Here is a 21,634-nt window from a genome sequence, read left to right as displayed (position 1 = left end):
TTTACAGATAGCTGCAGAGACAGGGTAGTTAAGTGTACAAATTTACAAATCGCTGCAGAGACAGGGTAGGTAAGTTTACAAATTTACAAATAGCTGCAGAGTCAGGGTAGTTAAGTGTACAAATTTACAAATCGCTGCAGAGACAGGGTAGGGAAGTGTACAAGTTTACAAAGAGCTGCAGAGACAGGGTAGGTAATTGTACAAATTTACAAATAGCTGCAGAGACAGGGTAGGAAAGAGTACAAATTTACAGATAGCTGCAGAGACAGGGTAGGTAAGTGTACAAATTTACAGATAGCTGCAGAGATAGGGGAGGCAAGTGTACAAATTTACAAATATCTGCCGAGACAGGGTAGGTATGTGTACAAATTTACAAATAGCTGCTGAGACAGGGAAGGTAAGTGTACAAATTTACAAATAGCTGCAGAGACAGGGTAGGTAAGTGTACAAATTTACAGATAGCTGCAGAGACAGGGTAGGTAAGTGTACAAATGTTCAGATATCTACAGAACAGGATAGGCAAGTGTACAAATTTACAAATGGCTGCAGAGACAGGGTAGGTAAGTGTACAAATTTACAGATATCTACAGAGACAGGGTAGGTAAGTGTACAAATTTACAAATAGCTACAGAGATAGGGTAGGTAAGTGTACAAATTTACAAGTAGCAGCATAGACAGGGTAGGTAAGTGTACAAATTTCTAAACAGCTGCAGAGACACGGTAGGTAAGTGAACAAATTTCAAATAGTTGCAGAGACAGGGTAGGTAAGTGTACAAATTTACAAATAGCTGCAGAGACAGGGTAGGTAAGTGTACAAATTTACAGATAGCTGCAGAGACAGGGTAGGTAAGTGTATAAATTTACAAATAGCTGCAGAGACAGGGTAGGTAAGAGCACAAATTTACAAATGGCTGGAGAGACAGTGTAGGTAAGTGTACAAATTTACAGATAGCTGCAGAGACAGGGTAGGTAAGTATACAAATTTACAAATAGCTACAGAGACAGGGTAGGTAAGTGTACAAATATACAGATAGCTGCAGACACAGGGTAGTTAAGTGTACGAATTTACAAATCGCTGCAGAGACAGGGTAGCTAAGTGTACAAATTTACAAATATATGCCGAGAGAGAGTAGGTATGTGACAAATTTACAAGTAGCTGCAGAGACAGGGGAGGTAAGTGTAGAAATTTGCAGATAGCTGCAGAGACAGCGTAGGTAAGTGTGCAAATTTTCAGATATCTACAGAGACAGGATAGGCAAGTTTACAAATTTACAAATGGCTGCAGAGACAGGGTAGGTAAGTGTACAAATTTACAGATATCTACAGAGACAGGGTAGGAAAGTGTACAAATTTACAAATAGCTACAGAGATAGGGTAGGTAAGTGTACAAATTTACAAGTAGCTGCATAGACAGGGTAGGTAAGTGTACAAATTTCTAAACAGCTGCAGAGACACGGTAGGTAAGTGAACAAATTTCAATTAGCTGCAGAGACAGGGTAGGTAAGTGTACAAATTTACAAATAGCTGCTTAGACAGGGTAGGTAAGTGTACAAATTTACAGATAGCTGCAGAGACAGGGTAGGTAAGTGTTTAAGTTTACAAATAGCTGCAGAGACAGGGTAGGTAAGTGTACAAATTTACAAATGGCTGCAGAGACAGTGTAGTTAAGTGTACAAATCTACAGTTAGCTGCAGAGACAGGGAGGTAAGTGTACAAAATTACAAATAGCTCCAGAGACAGGGTAGGTAAGTGCATAAATTTACAAATATCTGCAGAGTCAGGGTAGGTAAGTGTACAATTTTACAGATATCTGCTGAGACAGGGTAGGAATGTGTACAAATTTACAAATAGCTGCAGAGACAGGGTAGGTAAGTATACAAATTTACAAATAGCTACAGAGACAGGGTAGGTAAGTGTACAAATTTACAGATAGCTGCAGAGACAGGGTAGTTAAGTGTACAAATTTACAAATCGCTGCAGAGACAGGGTAGGTAAGTGTACAAATTTACAAATAGCTGCAGAGTCAGGGTAGTTAAGTGTACAAATTTACAAATCGCTGCAGAGACAGGGTAGGTAAGTGTACAAGTTTACTAATAGCTGCAGAGACAGGGTAGCTAAGTGTACAAATTTAGAAATATCTGCCGAGACAGGGTAGGTATGTGTAGAAATTTGCAAATAGCCACAGAGACAGGGTAGGTAAGTGTACAAATTTTCAGATATATACAGAGACAGGACAGGCAAGTGTACAAATTTACAGATATCTACAGAGACAGGGTAGGTAAGTGTACAGATTTTCGGATATCCACAGAGACAGGGTAGGTAAGTGTACAGATTTACAAATCACTGCAGAGACAGGGTAGGTACGTGTACAAATTTACAAATAGCTGCAGAGGCAGGGGAGGTAAGTGTACAAATTTACAGATAGCTGCAGAGACAGGGTAGGTAAGTGTACAAATTTACAATTAGCTGCAGAGACAGGGGAGGTAAGTGTACAAAATTACAAATAGCTGCAGAGACAGGGTAGGTAATTGTACAAATTTACAAATAGCTGCAGAGACAGGGTAGGAAAGAGTACAAATTTACAGATAGCTGCAGAGACAGGGTAGGTAAGTGTACAAATTTACAGATAGCTGCAGAGATAGGGGAGGCAAGTGTACAAATTTACAAATATCTGCCGAGACAGGGTAGGTATGTGTACAAATTTACAAATAGCTGCTGAGGCAGGGAAGGTAAGTGTACAAATTTACAAATAGCTGCAGAGACAGGGTAGGTAAGTGTACAAATTTACAGATAGCTGCAGAGACAGGGTAGGTAAGTGTACAAATTAACAAATAGCTGCAGAGATAGGGGAGGCAAGTGTACAAATTTACAAATATCTGCCGAGACAGGGTAGGAAAGTATAAAAATTTACAGTTATATACAGAGACAGGGTAGGTAAGTGTACAAATTTACAGATAGCTGCAGAGACAGGGTAGGTAAGTGAACAAATTTACAGATATCTGCAGAGACAGGGTAGGTAAGTGTACAAATTTACAGATAGCTGCAGAGTCTGGGTAGGGAAGTGTACAAATTTACAGATATATGCAGAGACAGGGTAGGTAAGTGTACAAATTTAAAAATAGCTGCAGAGACAGGGTAGGTAAGTGTACAAATTTACAAATAGCTACAGAGACAGGGTAGGTAAGTGTACAAATTTACAGATAGCTGCAGAGACAGGGTAGTTAAGTGTACAAATTTACAAATCGCTGCAGAGACAGGGTAGGTAAGTTTATAAATTTACAAATACCTGCAGAGTCAGGGTAGTTAAGGGTACAAATTTACAAATCGCTGCAGAGACAGGGTAGGTAAGTGTACAAGTTTACAAATAACTGCAGAGACAGGTAGGTAAGTGTACAAATTTAGAAATCGCTGCAGAGACAGGGTAGGTAAGTGCACAAGTTTACAAATAGCTGCAGAAACAGGCTAGCTAATTGTACAAATTTAAAAAAATCTGCCGAGACAGGGTAGGTATGTGTACAAATATACAAATAGCTGTAGAGACAGGGGAGGTAAGTGTAGAAATTTGCAGATAGCTGCAGAGACAGGGTAGGTAAGTGTACAAATTTTCAGATATCTACAGAACAGGATAGGCAAGTGTACAAATTTACAAATGGCTGCAGAGACAGGGTAGGTAAGTGTACAAATTTACAAATAGCTACAGAGATAGGGTAGGTAAGTGTACAAATTTACAAGTAGCTGCATAGACAGGGTAGGTAAGTGTACAAATTTCTAAACAGCTGCAGAGACACGGTAGGTAAGTGAACAAATTTCAAATCGCTGCAGAGACAGGGTAGGTAAGTGTGCAAATTTACAAATGGCTGGAGAGACAGTGTAGGTAAGTTTACAAATTTACAGATAGCTGCAGAGACAGGGTAGGTAAGTGTACAAATTTACAGATATCTACAGAGACAGGGTAGGTAAGTGTACAAATTTACAAATGGCTGGGAGTCAGTGTAGGTAAGTGTACAAATTTACAGATAGCTGCAGAGACAGGGTAGGTAAGTGCACAAATTTGCAAATGGCTGGAGAGACAGTGTAGGTAAGTGTACAAATTTACAGATTGCTGCAGAGAGAGGGTAGGTAAGTGTACAAATTTACAGATATCTACAGAGGCAGGGTAGGTAAGTGTACAGATTTACAAATAGCTGCAGAGGCAGGGTAGGTAAGTGTGCCAATTTACAGATATCTACAGAGACAGGGTAGGTAAGTGTACAAATTAACAAATAGCTGCAGAGATAGGGGAGGCAAGTGTACAAATTTACAAATATCTGCCGAGACAGGGTAGGAAAGTATACAGATTTACAGTTATATACAGAGACAGGGTAGGTAAGTGTACAAATTTACAGATAGCTGCAGAGACAGGGTAGGTAAGTGAACAAAATTACAGATATCGGCAGAGACAGGGTAGGTAAGTGTACAAATTTACAGATAGCTGCAGAGTCAGGGTAGGGAAGTGTACAAATTTACAGATATATGCAGAGACAGGGTAGGTAAGTGTACAAATTTAAAAATAGCTGCAGAGACAGGGTAGGTAAGTGTACAAATTTACAAATAGCTACAGAGACAGGGTAGGTAAGTGTACAAATTTACAGATAGCTGCAGAGACAGGGTAGTTAAGAGTACAAATTTACAAATCGCTGCAGAGACAGGGTAGGTAAGTTTACAAATTTACAAATACCTGCAGAGTCAGGGTAGTTAAGGGTACAAATTTACAAATCGCTGCAGAGACAGGGTAGGTAATGTACAAGTTTACAAATAACTGCAGAGACAGGTAGGTAAGTGTACAAATTTAGAAATCGCTGCAGAGACAGGGTAGGTAAGTGCACAAGTTTACAAATAGCTGCAGAGACAGGGTAGCTAATTGTACAAATTTAAAAAAATCTGCCGAGACAGGGTAGGTATGTGTACAAATATACAAATAGCTGTAGAGACAGGGGAGGTAAGTGTAGAAATTTGCTGATAGCTGCAGAGACAGGGTAGGTAAGTGTACAAATTTTCAGATATCTACAGAACAGGATAGGCAAGTGTACAAATTTACAAATGGCTGCAGAGACAGGGTAGGTAAGTGTACAAATTTACAAATAGCTACAGAGATAGGGTAGGTAAGTGTACAAATTTACAAGTAGCAGCATAGACAGGGTAGGTAAGTGTACAAATTTCTAAACAGCTGCAGAGACACGGTAGGTAAGAGAACAAATTTCAAATAGCTGCAGAGACAGGGTAGGTAAGTGTGCAAATTTACAGATATCTGCAGAGACAGGGTAGGTAAGTGTATAAATTTACAAATATCTGCAGAGTCAGGGTAGGTAAGTGTACAAATTTACAGATATCTGCAGAGACAGGGTAGGTAAGTGTACAAATTTACAATTAGCTGCGGAGACAGGGGAGGTAAGTGTACAAATTTACAAATAGCTGCAGAGACAGGGTAGGTAAGAGTACAAATTTACAGATAGCTGCAGAGACAGGGTAGGTAAGTGTACAAATTTACAGATAGCTGCAGACATAGGGGAGGCAAGTGTACAAATTTACAAATATCTGCCGAGACAGGGTAGGTATGTGTACAAATTTACAAATAGCTGCAGAGACAGGGTAGGTAAGTGTACAAATTTACAAATGGCTGGAGAGACAGTGTAGGTAAGTGTACAAATTTACAGATAGTTGCAGAGACAGGGTAGGTAAGTGTATAAATTTACAGATATCTACAGAGACAGGGTAGGTAAGTGTACAAATTTACAAATGGCTGCAGAGTCAGTGTAGGTAAGTGTACAAATTTACAGATAGCTGCAGAGACAGGGTAGGTAAGTGCACAAATTTACAAATGGCTGGAGAGACAGTGTAGGTAAGTGTACAAATTTACAGATAGCTGCAGAGACAGGGTAGGTAAGTGTACAAATTTACAAATAGCTACAGAGGCAGGGTAGGTAAGTGTACAAATATACAGATAGCTGCAGACACAGGGTAGTTAAGTGTACGAATTTACAAATCGCTGCAGAGACAGGGTAGGTAAGTGTACAAATTTACAAATAGCTGCAGAGTCAGGGTAGTGAAGTGTACAAATTTACAAATCGCTGCAGAGACAGGGTAGGTAAGTGTACAAGTTTACAAATAGCTGCAGAGACAGGTAGGTAAGTGTACAAATTTACAAATCGCTGCAGAGACAGGATAGGTAAGTGTACAAGTTTACAAATAGCTGCAGAGACAGGGTAGCTAAGTGTACAAATTTACAAATATCTGCCGAGACATGGTAGGTATGTGTACAAATTTACAAATAGCTGCAGAGACAGGGGAGGTAAGTGTAGAAATTTGCAGATAGCTACAGAGACAGGGTAGGTATGTGTACAAATTTAAAGATAGCTGCAGAGACAGGGTAGGTAAGTGTACAAATTTACAGTTAGCTGCCGAGACAGGGTAGTTATGTGTACAAATTTACAAATAGCTGCAGTGACAGGGTAGGTAAGTGTCCAAATTTACAAATAGCCGCAGAGACAGGGTAGATAAGTGTACAAAGTTACAGATAGCTGCAGAGACAGGGTAGGTAAGAGTACAAATTTACAGATAGCTGCAGAGACATGGTAGGTAAGTGTACAAATTTACAAATAGCTGCAGAGACAGGGTAGGTAAGAGTACAAATTTACAGATAGCTGCAGAGACAGGGTAGGTAAGTGTACAAATTTACAGATAGCTGCAGACATAGGGGAGGCAAGTGTACAAATTTACAAATATCTGCCGAGACAGGGTAGGTAAGTGTACAAATTTTGAGATATATACTGAGACAGGGTAGGCAAGTTACAAATTTACACATATCTACAGAGACAGTGTAGGTAAGTGTACAGATTTACAAATCACTGCAGAGACAGGGTAGGAAAGTGTACAAATTTACAAATAGCTGCAGAGACAGGGTAGGTAATTGTACAAATTTACAAATAGCTGCAGAGTCAGGGTAGTTAAGTGTACAAATTTACAAATCGCTGCAGAGACAGGGTAGGTAAGTGTACAAGTTTACAAATAGCTGCAGAGACCGGGTAGTTAAGTGTACAAATTTACAAATCGCTGCAGAGACAGGGTAGGTAAGTGTACAAATTTACAAATAGCTGCAGAGTCAGGGTAGTTAAGTGTACAAATTTACAAATCGCTGCAGAGACAGGGTAGGTAAGTGTACAAGTTTACAAATAGCTGCAGAGACAGGGTAGCTAAGTGTACAAATTTAGAAATATCTGCCGAGACAGGGTAGGTATGGGTACAAATTTGCAAATAGCTGCAGAGACAGGGTAGGTAAGTGTAGAAATTTGCAAATAACCACTGAGACAGGGTAGGTAAGTGTACAAATTTACAGATATCTACAGAGACAGGGTAGCTAAGTGTACAGATTTTCAGATATCTACAGAGACAGGGTAGGTAAGTGTACAATTTACAAATCACTGCAGAGACAGGGTAGGTAAGTGTACAAATTTACAATTAGCTGCAGAGACAGGGGAGGTAAGTGTACAAAATTACAAATAGCTGCAGAGACAGGGGAGGTAAGTGTACAAAATTACAAATAGCTGCAGAGACAAGGTAGGTAAGTGTACAAATTTACAAATAGCTGCAGAGACAGGGTAGGTAAGTGTACAAATTTACAGATAGCTGCAGAGACAGGGTAGGTAAGTGTACTAATTTACAGATAGCTGCAGAGATAGGGGAGGCAAGTGTACAAATTTACAAATATCTGCCGAGACAGGGTAGGTAAGTGTACAAAATTACAGATAGCTGCAGAGACAGGGTAGGTAAGTGTACAAGTTTACAAATAGCTGCAGAGACAGGGTAGCTAAGTGTGCAAATTTACAAATATATGCCGAGAGAGAGTAGGTATGTGACAAATTTATAAGTAGCTGCAGAGACAGGGGAGGTAAGTGTAGAAATTTGCAGATAGCTGCAGAGACAGCGTAGGTAAGTGTGCAAATTTTCAGATATCTACAGAGACAGGATAGGCAAGTTTACAAATTTACAAATGGCTGCAGAGACAGGGTAGGTAAGTGTACAAATTTACAGATATCTACAGAGACAGGGTAGGTAAGTGTACAAATTTAAAAATAGCTGCAGAGACAGGGTAGGTAAGTGTACAAATTTACAAATAGCTACAGAGGCAGAGTAGGTAAGTGTACAAATTTACAGATAGCTGCAGAGACAGGGTAGTTAAGTGTACAAATTTACAAATCGCTGCAGAGACAGGGTAGGTAAGTTTACAAATTTACAATAGCTGCAGAGTCAGTGTAGTTAAGTGTACAAATTTACAAATCGCTGCAGAGACAGGGTAGGGAAGTGTACAAGTTTACAAATAGCTGCAGAGACAGGTAGGTAAGTGTACAAATGTTCAGATATCTACAGAACAGGATAGGCAAGTGTACAAATTTACAAATGGCTGCAGAGACAGGGTAGGTAAGTGTACAAATTTACAGATATCTACAGAGACAAGGTAGGTAAGAGTACAAATTTACAAATAGCTACAGAGATAGGGTAGGTAAGTGTACAAATTTACAAGTAGCAGCATAGACAGGGTAGGTAAGTGTACAAATTTCTAAACAGCTTCAGAGACACGGTAGGTAAGTGAACAAATTTCAAATAGCTGCAGAGACAGGGTAGGTAAGTGTACAAATTTACAAATAGCTGCAGAGACAGGGTAGGTAAGTGTACAAATTTACATATAGCTGCAGAGACAGGGTAGGTAAGTGTATAAATTTACAAATAGCTGCTGAGACAGGGAAGGTAAGTGTACAAATTTACAAATAGCTGCAGAGACAGGGTAGGTAAGTGTACAAATTTACAGATAGCTGCAGAGACAGGGTAGGTAAGTGTACAAATTAACAAATAGCTGCAGAGATAGGGGAGGCAAGTGTACAAATTTACAAATATCTGCAGAGACAGGGTAGGAAAGTATACAAATTTACAGTTATATACAGAGACAGGGTAGGTAAGTGTACAAATTTACAGATAGCTGCAGAGACAGGGTAGGTAAGTGAACAAATTTACAGATATCTGCAGAGACAGGGTAGGTAAGTGTACAAATTTAAAGATAGCTGCAGAGTCAGGGTAGGGAAGTGTACAAATTTACAGATATCTGCAGAGACAGGGTAGGTAAGTGTACAAATTTAAAAATAGCTGCAGAGACAGGGTAGGTAAGTGTACAAATTTACAAATAGCTACTGAGGAGAGTAGGTAAGTGTACAAATTTACAGATAGCTGCAGAGACAGGGTAGTAAGTGTACAAATTTACAAATCGCTGCAGAGACAGGGTAGGTAAGTGTACAAATTTACAAATAGCTGCAGAGACAGGGTAGTTAAGTGTACAAATTTACAAATCGCTGCAGAGACAGGGTAGGTAAGTGTACAAGTTTACAAAGAGCTGCAGAGACAGGGTAGGTAATTGTACAAATTTACAAATAGCTGCAGAGACAGGGTAGGTAAGAGTACAAATTTACAGATAGCTGCAGAGACAGGGTAGGTAAGTGTACAAATTTACAGATAGCTGCAGAGACAGGGTAGGTAAGTGTACAAATTTACAATAGCTGCAGAGACAGGGTAGGTAAGTGTACAAATTTACAGATAGCTGCAGAGACAGGGTAGGTAAGTGTACAAATTTACAGATAGCTGCAGAGACAGGGTAGGTAAGTGTACAAATTTACAGATAGCTGCAGAGACAGGGTAGGTAAGTGTACAAATTTACAGATAGCTGCAGAGACAGGGTAGGTAAGTGTACAAATTTACAGATATCTACAGAGACAGGGTAGGTAAGTGTACAAATTTACAAATAGCTGCAGAGACAGGGTAGGTAAGTGTACAAATTTACAGATAGCTGCAGAGACATGGTAGGTAAGTGTACAAATTTACAAATAGCTGCAGAGACAGGGTAGCTAAATGTACAAATTTGCAAATAGCTGCAGAGATAGGGTAGGTAAGTGTACAAATTTACAAATGGCTGCAGAGACAGGGTATGTATGTGTATAAATTTACAAATAGCTGCAGAGACAGGGTAGGTAAGTGTACAAATTTACAAATAGCTGCTGAGACAGGGTAGGTAAGTGTACAAATTTACAGATAGCTGCAGAGACAGGGTAGGTAAGTGTACAAATTTACAAATAGCTGCAGAGACAGGGTAGGTAAGTGTACAAATTTACAAATAGCTACAGAGACAGGGTAGGTAAGTGTACAAATTTACAGATAGCTGCAGAGACAGGGTAGGTAAGTGTACAAATTTACAAATAGCTGCAGAGACAGGGTAGGTAAGTGTACAAATTTACAAATAGCTGCAGAGACAGGTAGGTAAGTGTACAAATTTACAGATAGCTGCAGAGACAGGGTAGGTAAGTGTACAAATTTACAAATAGCTGCAGAGACAGGGTAGGTAAGTGTACAAATTTACAAATAGCTGCAGAGACAGGGTAGGTAAGTGTACAAATTTACAAATGGCTGCAGAGACAGGGTAGGTAAGTGTGCCAATTTACAGATATCTACAGAGACAGGGTAGGTAAGTGTACAAATTTACAAATATATGCCGAGACAGGGTAGGTATGTGTACAAATTTACAAATAGCTGCAGAGACAGGGTAGGTAAGTGTACAAATTTACAAATAGCTGCAGAGACAGGGTAGGTAAGTGTACAAATTTACAAATGGCTGCAGAGACAGGGTAGGTAAGTGTACAAATTTACAAATAGCTGCAGAGACAGGGTAGGTAAGTGTACAAATTTACAAATAGCTGCAGAGACAGGGTAGGTAAGTGTACAAATTTACAAATAGCTGCAGAGACAGGGTAGGTAAGTGTACAAATTTACAAATAGCTGCAGAGACAGGGTAGGTAAGTGTACAAATTTACAAATAGCTGCAGAGACAGGGTAGGTAAGTGTACAAATTTACAAATAGCTGCAGAGACAGGGTAGGTAAGTGTACAAATTTACAAATAGCTGCAGAGACAGGGTAGGTAAGTGTACAAATTTACAAATAGCTGCAGAGACAGGGTAGGCAAGTGTACAAATTTACATATGGCTACAGAGACAGGGTAGGTAAGTGTACAAATTTACAAATAGCTGCAGAGACAGGGTAGGTAAGTGTACAAATTTACAAATGGCTGCAGAGACAGGGGAGGTAAGTGTACAAATTTACAATTAGTTGCTGAGACAGGCTAGGTAAGTGTACAAATTTACAAATAGCTGCAGAGACAGGTTAGCTAAATGTACAAATTTACAGATATCTGCAGAGACAGGGTAGGTAAGTGTACAAATTTACAAATAGCTGCAGAGACAGGGTAGGTAAGTGTACAAATTTACAAATAGCTGCAGAGACAGGGTAGGTAAGTGTACAAATTTACAAATAGCTGCAGAGACAGGGTAGGTAAGTGTACAAATTTACAAATAGCTGCAGAGACAGGGTAGGTAAGTGTACAAATTTACAAATAGCTGCAGAGACAGGGTAGGTAAGTGTACAAATTTACAGATATCTACAGAAACAGGGTAGGTAAGTGTACAAATTTACAAATAGCTGCAGAGACAGGGTAGGTAAGTGTGCAAATTTACAAATAGCTGCAGAGACAGGGTAGGTAAGTGTACAAGTTTCCAAATCGCTGCAGAGACAGGGTAGGTAAGTGTACAAATTTACAAATAGCTGTAGAGACCTGGTAGGTAAGTGTACAAATTTACAAATGGCAGCAGAGACAGGGGAGGGAAGTGTACAAATTTACAATTAGCTGCAGAGACACGGGAGGTAAGTGTACAAATTTACAAATAGCTGCAGAGACAGGCTAGGTAAGTGTACAAATTTACAAATAGCTGCAGAGACAGGGTAGGTAAGTGTACAAATTTACAAATAGCTGCAGAGACAGGGTAGGTAAGTGTACAAATTTACAGATAGCTGCAGAGACAGGGTAGGCTAAGTGTACAAATTTACAAATAGCTGCAGAGACAGGGTAGGTATGTGTACAAATTTACAAATAGCTGCAGAGACAGGGTAGGTAAGTGTACAAATTTACAAATAGCTGCAGAGACAGGGTAGGTAAGTGTACAAATTTACAAATAGCTGCAGAGACAGGGTAGGTAAGTGTACAAATTTACAAATAGCTGCAGAGACAGGGGAGGTAAGTGTACAAATTTACAAATAACTGCCGAGACAGGGTAGGTATGTGTACAAATTTCCAAATAGCTGCAGAGACAGAGTAGGTAAGTGTACAAATTTACAGATAGCTGCAGAGACAGGGTAGGTAAGTGTACAAATTTACAAATAGCTGCAGAGACAGGGTAGGTAAGTGTACAAATTTACAGATAGCTGCAGAGACAGGGTAGGTAAGTGTACAAATTTACAATAGCTGCAGAGACAGGGTAGGTAAGTGTACAAATTTACAAATAGCTGCAGAGACAGGGTAGGTAAGTGTACAAATTTACAAATAGCTGCAGAGACAGGGTAGGTAAGTGTACAAATTTACAGATAGCTGCAGAGACAGGGTAGGTAAGTGTACAAATTTACAAATAGCTGCAGAGACAGGGTAGGTAAGTGTACAAATTTACAAATAGCTGCAGAGACAGGGTAGGTAAGTGTACAAATTTACAAGATAGCTGCAGAGACAGGGTAGGTAAGTGTACAAATTTACAAATAGCTGCAGAGACAGGGTAGGTAAGTGTACAAATTTACAAATAGCTGCAGAGACAGGGTAGGTAAGTGTACAAATTTACAATAGCTGCAGAGACAGGGTAGGTAAGTGTACAAATTTACAAATAGCTGCAGAGACAGGGTAGGTAAGTGTACAAATTTACAGATAGCTGCAGAGACAGGGTAGGTAAGTGTACAAATTTACAAGATAGCTGCAGAGACAGGGTAGGTAAGTGTACAAATTTACAGATAGCTGCAGAGACAGGGTAGGTAAGTGTACAAATTTACAAATAGCTGCAGAGACAGGGTAGGTAAGTGTACAAATTTACAAATAGCTGCAGAGACAGGGTAGGTAAGTGTACAAATTTACAGATAGCTGCAGAGACAGGGTAGGTAAGTGTACAAATTTACAATAGCTGCAGAGACAGGGTAGGTAAGTGTACAAATTTACAAATAGCTGCAGAGACAGGGTAGGTAAGTGTACAAATTTACAAATAGCTGCAGAGACAGGGTAGGTAAGTGTACAAATTTACAAATAGCTGCAGAGACAGGGTAGGTAAGTGTACAAATTTACAAATAGCTGCAGAGACAGGGTAGGTAAGTGTACAAATTTACAAATAGCTGCAGAGACAGGGTAGGTAAGTGTACAAATTTACAGATAGCTGCAGAGACAGGGTAGGTAAGTGTACAAATTTACAAATAGCTGCAGAGACAGGGTAGGTAAGTGTACAAATTTACAAATAGCTGCAGAGACAGGGTAGGTAAGTGTACAAATTTACAATAGCTGCAGAGACAGGGTAGGTAAGTGTACAAATTTACAGATAGCTGCAGAGACAGGGTAGGTAAGTGTACAAATTTACAGATAGCTGCAGAGACAGGGTAGGTAAGTGTACAAATTTACAAATAGCTGCAGAGACAGGGTAGGTAAGTGTACAAATTTACAGATATCTGCAGAGACAGGGTAGGTAAGTGTACAAATTTACAGATAGCTACAGAGACAGGGTAGGTAAGTGTACAAATTTACAATAGCTGCAGAGACAGGGTAGGTAAGTGTACAAATTTACAAATAGCTGCAGAGACAGGGTAGGTAAGTGTACAAATTTACAAATAGCTGCAGAGACAGGGTAGGTAAGTGTACAAATTTACAAATAGCTGCAGAGACAGGGTAGGTAAGTGTACAAATTTACAGATAGCTGCAGAGACAGGGTAGGTAAGTGTACAAATTTACAAATAGCTGCAGAGACAGGGTAGGTAAGTGTACAAATTTACAAATAGCTGCAGAGACAGGGTAGGTAAGTGTACAAATTTACAGATAGCTGCAGAGACAGGGTAGGTAAGTGTACAAATTTACAAATAGCTGCAGAGACAGGGTAGGTAAGTGTACAAATTTACAGATAGCTGCAGAGACAGGGTAGGTAAGTGTACTAATTTACAAATAGCTGCAGAGACAGGGTAGTTAAGTGTACAAATTTACAAATATCTGCAGAGAGCAGTGTAGGTAAGTGTACAAATTTACAGATATCTGCAGAGACAGGGTAGGTAAGTGTACAAATTTACAGATAGCTGCAGAGACAGGGTAGGTAAGTGTACAAATTTACAGATATGCGACAGAGACAGGGTAGGCAAGTGTACAAATTCTCAAATGGCTGCAGAGACAGGGTAGGTAAGTGTACAAATTTACAGATAGCTGCAGAGACAGGGTAGGTAAGTGTACAAATTTACAAATAGCTTGCAGAGACAGGGTAGGTAAGTGTACAAATTTACAGATAGCTGCAGAGACAGGGTAGGTAAGTGTACAAATTTTACAATAGCTGCAGAGACAGGGTAGGTAAGTGTACAAATTTACAAATAGCTGACAGAGACAGGGTAGGTAAGTGTACAAATTTACAATAGCTGCAGAGACAGGGTAGGTAAGTGTACAAATTTACAAATAGCTGCAGAGACAGGGTAGGTAAGTGTACAAATTTACAAATAGCTGCAGAGACAGGGTAGGTAAGTGTACAAATTTACAAATAGCTGCAGAGACAGGGTAGGTAAGTGTACAAATTTACAATAGCTGCAGAGACAGGGTAGGTAAGTGTACAAATTTACAAATAGCTGCAGAGACAGGGAGGTAAGTGTACAAATTTACAATAGCTGCAGAGACAGGGTAGGTAAGTGTACAAATTTACAGATAGCTGCAGAGACAGGGTAGGTAAGTGTACAAATTTACAGAATAGCTGCAGAGACAGGGTAGGTAAGTGTACAAATTTACAAATGCTGCAGAGACAGGGTAGGTAAGTGTACAAATTTACAGATAGCTGCAGAGACAGGGTAGGTAAGTGTACAAATTTACAAATAGCTGCAGAGACAGGGTAGGTAAGTGTACAAATTTACAATAGCTGCAGAGACAGGGGTAGGTAGTGTACAAATTTACAGATAGCTGCAGAGACAGGGTAGGTAAGTGTACAAATTTACAAATAGCTGCAGAGACAGGGTAGGTAAGTGTACAAATTTACAAATAGCTGCAGAGACAGGGTAGGTAAGTGTACAAATTTACAAATAGCTGCAGAGACAGGGTAGGTAAGTGTACAAATTTACAAATAGCTGCAGAGACAGGGTAGGTAAGTGTACAAATTTACAAATAGCTGCAGAGACAGGGTAGGTAAGTGTACAAATTTACAGATAGCTGCAGAGACAGGGTAGGTAAGTGTACAAATTTACAAATAGCTGCAGAGACAGGGTAGGTAAGTGTACAAATTTACAAATAGCTGCAGAGACAGGGTAGGTAAGTGTACAAATTTACAGATAGCTGCAGAGACAGGGTAGGTAAGTGTACAAATTTACAATAGCTGCAGAGACAGGGTAGGTAAGTGTACAAATTTACAAATAGCTGCAGAGACAGGGTAGGTAAGTGTACAAATTTACAAATAGCTGCAGAGACAGGGTAGGTAAGTGTACAAATTTACAAATAGCTGCAGAGACAGGGTAGGTAAGTGTACAAATTTACAAATAGCTGCAGAGACAGGGTAGGTAAGTGTACAAATTTACAAATAGCTGCAGAGACAGGGTAGGTAAGTGTACAAATTTACAAATAGCTGCAGAGACAGGGTAGGTAAGTGTACAAATTTACAAATAGCTGCAGAGACAGGGTAGGTAAGTGTACAAATTTACAGATAGCTGCAGAGACAGGGTAGGTAAGTGTACAAATTTACAAATAGCTGCAGAGACAGGGTAGGTAAGTGTACAAATTTACAAATAGCTGCAGAGACAGGGTAGGTAAGTGTACAAATTTACAAATAGCTGCAGAGACAGGGTAGGTAAGTGTACAAATTTACAAATAGCTGCAGAGACAGGGTAGGTAAGTGTACAAATTTACAGATAGCTGCAGAGACAGGGTAGGTAAGTGTACAAATTTACAGATAGCTGCAGAGACAGGGTAGGTAAGTGTACAAATTTACAAATAGCTGCAGAGACAGGGTAGGTAAGTGTACAAATTTACAAATAGCTGCAGAGACAGGGTAGGTAAGTGTACAAATTTACAATAGCTGCAGAGACAGGGTAGGTAAGTGTACAAATTTACAAATAGCTGCAGAGACAGGGTAGGTAAGTGTACAAATTTACAAATAGCTGCAGAGACAGGGTAGGTAAGTGTACAAATTTACAAATAGCTGCAGAGACAGGGTAGGTAAGTGTACAAATTTACAATAGCTGCAGAGACAGGGTAGGTAAGTGTACAAATTTACAAATAGCTGCAGAGACAGGGTAGGTAAGTGTACAAATTTACAAATAGCTGCAGAGACAGGGTAGGTAAGTGTACAAATTTACAAATAGCTGCAGAGACAGGGTAGGTAAGTGTACAAATTTACAAATAGCTGCAGAGACAGGGTAGGTAAGTGTACAAATTTACAAATAGCTGCAGAGACAGGGTAGGTAAGTGTACAAATTTACAAATAGCTGCAGAGACAGGGTAGGTAAGTGTACAAATTTACAAATAGCTGCAGAGACAGGGTAGGTAAGTGTACAAATTTACAAATAGCTGCAGAGACAGGGTAGGTAAGTGTACAAATTTACAAATAGCTGCAGAGACAGGGTAGGTAAGTGTACAAATTTACAATAGCTGCAGAGACAGGGTAGGTAAGTGTACAAATTTACAAATAGCTGCAGAGACAGGGTAGGTAAGTGTACAAATTTACAAATAGCTGCAGAGACAGGGGAGGTAAGTGTACAAATTTAAAAATAACTGATGAGACAGGGTAGGTATGTGTACAAATTTCCAAATAGCTGCAGAGACAGAGTAGGTAAGTGTACAAATTTACAGATAGCTGCAGAGACAGGGTAGGTAAGTGTACAAATTTACAGATAGCTGCAGAGACAGGGTAGGTAAGTGTACAAATTTACTGATAGCTGCAGAGACAGGGTAGGTAAGTGTACAAATTTACAAATAGCTGCAGAGACAGGGTAGGTAAGTGTACAAATTTATAAATGGCTGCAGAGACAGTGTATGTATGTGTATAAATTTACAGATATCTACGGAAACAGGGTAGGTAAGTGTGCAAATTTACAAATGGCTGCAGAGACAGGGTAGGTATGTGTATAAATTTACAGATATCTACAGAAACAGGGTAGGTAAGTGTACAAATTTACAAATAGCTGCAGAGACAGGGTAGGTAAGTGTACAAATTTACAAATAGCTGCAGAGACAGGGTAGGTAAGTGTACTAATTTACTGATAGCTGCTAAGACAGGGTAGGTAAGTGTACAAATTTGCAAATGGCTGCAGAGTCAGGGGAGGCAAGTGTACAAATTTACATATGGCTACAGAGACAGGGTAGGTAAGTGTACAAATTTACAAATAGCTGCAGAGACAGGGTAGGTAAGTGTACAAATTTACAAATAGCTGCAGAGACAGGGTAGGTAAGTGTACAAATTTACAAATAGCTGCAGAGACAGGGTAGGTAAGTGAACAAATTTACAAATGCTGCAGAGACAGGGTAGGTAAGTGTACAAATTTACAGATAGCTGCAGAGACAGGGTAGGTAAGTGTACAAATTTACAAATAGCTGACAGAGACAGGGTAGGTAAGTGTACAAATTTACAGATAGCTGCAGAGACAGGGTAGGTAAGTGTACAAATTTACAGATATCTACAGAGACAGGGTAGGTAAGTGTACAATTTACAAATCACTGCAGAGACAGGGTAGGTAAGTGTACAAATTTACAAATAGCTGCAGAGACAGGGTAGGTAAGGTAACAAATTTACAGATAGCTGCAGAGACAGGGTAGGTAAGTGTACAAATTTACAGATAGCTGCAGAGACAGGTAGGTAAGTGTACAAATTTACAAATAGCTGCAGAGACAGGGTAGGTAAGTGTACAAATTTACAAATAGCTGCAGAGACAGGGTAGGTAAGTGTACAAATTTACAGATAGCTGCAGAGACAGGGTAGGTAAGTGTACAAATTTACAAATAGCTGCAGAGACAGGGTAGGTAAGTGTACAAATTTACAAATAGCTGCAGAGACAGGGTAGGTAAGTGTACAAATTTACAAATAGCTGCAGAGACAGGGTAGGTAAGTGTACAAGTTTACAAATAGCTGCAGAGACAGGTAGGTAAGTGTACAAATTTTCAAATCGCTGCAGAGACAGGGTAGGTAAGTGTACAAATTTACAGTTAGCTGCAGAGACAGGGTAGGTAAGTGTACAAATTTACAGATAGCTGCAGAGACAGGGTAGGTAAGTGTACAAATTTACAAATAGCTGCAGAGACAGGGGAGGTAAGTGTACAAATTTACAAATATCTGCAGAGACAGGGTAGGTAAGTGTACAAATTTACAAATAGCTGCAGAGACAGGGTAGGTAAGTGTACAAATTTACAGATAGCTGCAGAGACAGGGTAGGTAAGTGTACAAATTTACAGATAGCTGCAGAGACAGGGTAGGTAAGTGTACAAATTTACTGATAGCTGCAGAGACAGGGTAGGTAAGTGTACAAATTTACAGATAGTTGCAGAGACAGGGTAGGTAAGTGTACAAATTTACAAATAGCTGCAGAGACAGGGTAGGTAAGTGTACAAAATTACAGATAGGTGCAGAGACAGGGTAAGTAAGTGTACAAATTTACAGATAGCTGCAGAGACAGGGTAGGTAAGTGTACACATTTAAACTTAGCTGCAGAGACAGGGTAGGTAAGTGTACAAATTTACAGATAGCTGCAGAGACAGGGTAAGTAAGTGTACAAATTTACAGATAGCTGCAGAGACAGGGTAGGTAAGTGTACAAATTTACAGATAGCTGCAGAGACAGGGGAGGTAAGTGTACAAATTTACAGATAGCTGCAGAGACAGGGTAGGTAAGTGTACAAATTTACAAATAGCTGCAGAGACAGGGTAGGTAAGTGTACAAATTTACAAATAGCTGCAGAGACAGGGTAGGTAAGTGTACAAATTTACAATAGCTGCAGAGACAGGGTAGGTAAGTGTACAAATTTACAAATAGCTGCAGAGACAGGGTAGGTAAGTGTACAAATTTACAAATAGCTGCAGAGAAAGAGGAGGTAAGTGTACAAATTTACAGATATCTACAGAGACAGGGTAGGTAAGTGTACAAATTTACAGATATCTGCAGAGACAGGGTAGGTAAGTGTACAAATTTAAATATAGCTGCAGAAACAGGGTAGGTAAGTGTACAAATTTACAAATAGCTGCAGAGACAGGGTAGGTAAGAGTACAAATTTACAAATCGCTACAGAGACAGGGTAGGAAAGTGTACAAATTTACAGATAGCTGCAGAGACAGGGTAGGTAAGTGTACAAATTTACAGATAGCTGCAGAGACAGGGTAGGTAAGTGTACAAATTTACAGATAGCTGCAGAGACAGGGTAGGTAAGTGTACAAATTTACAATAGCTGCAGAGACAGGGTAGGTAAGTGTACAAATTTACAAATAGCTGCAGAGACAGGGTAGGTAAGTGTACAAATTTACAAATAGCTGCAGAGACAGGGTAGGTAAGTGTACAAATTTACAGATAGCTGCAGAGACAGGGTAGGTAAGTGTACAAATTTACAAATAGCTGCAGAGACAGGGTAGGTAAGTGTACAAATTTACAGATAGCTGCAGAGACAGGGTAGGTAAGTGTACAAATTTACAATCGCTGCAGAGACACGGGAGGTAAGTGTTCAAATTTACAAATAGCTGCAGAGACAGGGTAGGTAAGTGTACAAATTTACAAATAGCTGCAGAGACAGGGGAGGTAAGTGTACAAATTTAAAAATAACTGATGAGACAGGTAGGTAAGTGTACAAATTTACAATAGCTGCAGAGACAGGGTAGGTAAGTGTACAAATTTACAAATAGCTGCAGAGACAGGGTAGGTAAGTGTACAAATTTACAAATAGCTGCAGAGACAGGGTAGGTAAGTGTACAATTTACAGAAAGCTTCAGAGACAGGTAGGTAAGTGTACAAATTTACAAATAGCTGCAGAGACAGGTAGGTAAGTGTTACAAATTTACAGATAGCTGCAGAGACAGGTAGATAAGTGTACAAATTTACAATAGCTGCCTGACAGGGTAGGTATGTGTACAAATTACAAATAGCTGCAGAGACAGGGTAGGTAAGTGTACAAATTTTACAAATAGCTGCAGAGACAGGGTAGGTAAGTGTACAAATTTACAGAATAGCTGCAGAGACAGGGTATGTAGGTGTACAAATTTACAATATCTGACGAGACAGGGTAGGTAAGTGTACAAATGGACAAATAGCTGCAGAGACAGGGTAGGTATGTGTACTAATTTACAGATAGCTACAGAGACAGGGTAGGTAAGTGTACAAATTTACAGATAGCTGCAGAGACAGGTAGGGTAAGTGTACATATTTACAGATAGCTGCAGAGACATGGTAGGTAAGTGTACAAGATTTACCAATCAGCTGCAGAGACATGGTAGGTAAGTGTACAAATTTACAAGATAGCTGCAGAGACAGGGTAGGTAAGTGTACAAATTTACAGATAGCTGCAGAGACAGGGTAGGTAAGTGTACAAATTTACAGATAGCTGCAGAGACAGGGTAGGTAAGTGTACAAATTTACAGATAGCTGCAGAGACAGGGTAGGTAAGTGTACAAATTTACAGATAGCTGCAGAGACAGGGTAGGTAAGTGTACAAATTTACAGATATCTGCAGAGACAGGGTAGGTAAGTGTACAAATTACAAATAGCTGCAGAGACAGGGTAGGTAAGTGTACAAATTTACAATAGCTGCAGAGACAGGGTAGTAAGTGTACAAATTTACAGATAGCTGCAGAGACAGGTAGGTAAGTGTACAAATTTACAGATAGCTGCAGAGACAGGGTAGGTAAGTGTAGCAAATTTACAGATAGCTGCAGAGACAGGGTAGGTAAGTGTACAAATTTACAGATAGCTGCAGAGACAGGTAGGTAAGTGTACAAATTTACAATAGCTGCAGAGACAGGGTAGGTAAGTGTACAAATTTACAAATAGCTGCAGAGACAGGGTAGGTAAGTGTACAAATTTACAAATAGCTGCAGAGACAGGGTAGGTAAGTGTACAAATTTACAAATAGCTGCAGAGACAGGGTAGGTAAGTGTACAAATTTACAAATAGCTGCAGAGACAGGGTAGGTAAGTGTACAAATTTACAAATAGCTGCAGAGACAGGGTAGGTAAGTGTACAAATTTACAATAGCTGCAGAGACAGGGTAGGTAAGTGTACAAATTTACAAATAGCTGCAGAGACAGGGTAGGTAAGTGTACAAATTTACAGATAGCTGCAGAGACAGGGTAGGTAAGTGTACAAATTTACAGATAGCTGCAGAGACAGGGTAGGTAAGTGTACAAATTTACAGATAGCTGCAGAGACAGGGTAGGTAAGTGTACAAATTTACAAATAGCTGCAGAGACAGGTAGGTAAGTGTACAAATTTACAGATAGCTGCAGAGACAGGGTAGGTAAGTGTACAAATTTACAAATAGCTGCAGAGACAGGGTAGGTAAGTG

Source organism: Carcharodon carcharias, chromosome 11, assembly GCF_017639515.1.
Source record: "Carcharodon carcharias isolate sCarCar2 chromosome 11, sCarCar2.pri, whole genome shotgun sequence".
NCBI lineage: Eukaryota > Metazoa > Chordata > Chondrichthyes > Lamniformes > Lamnidae > Carcharodon > Carcharodon carcharias.
Note: the sequence above shows the minus strand (reverse complement) of the source record.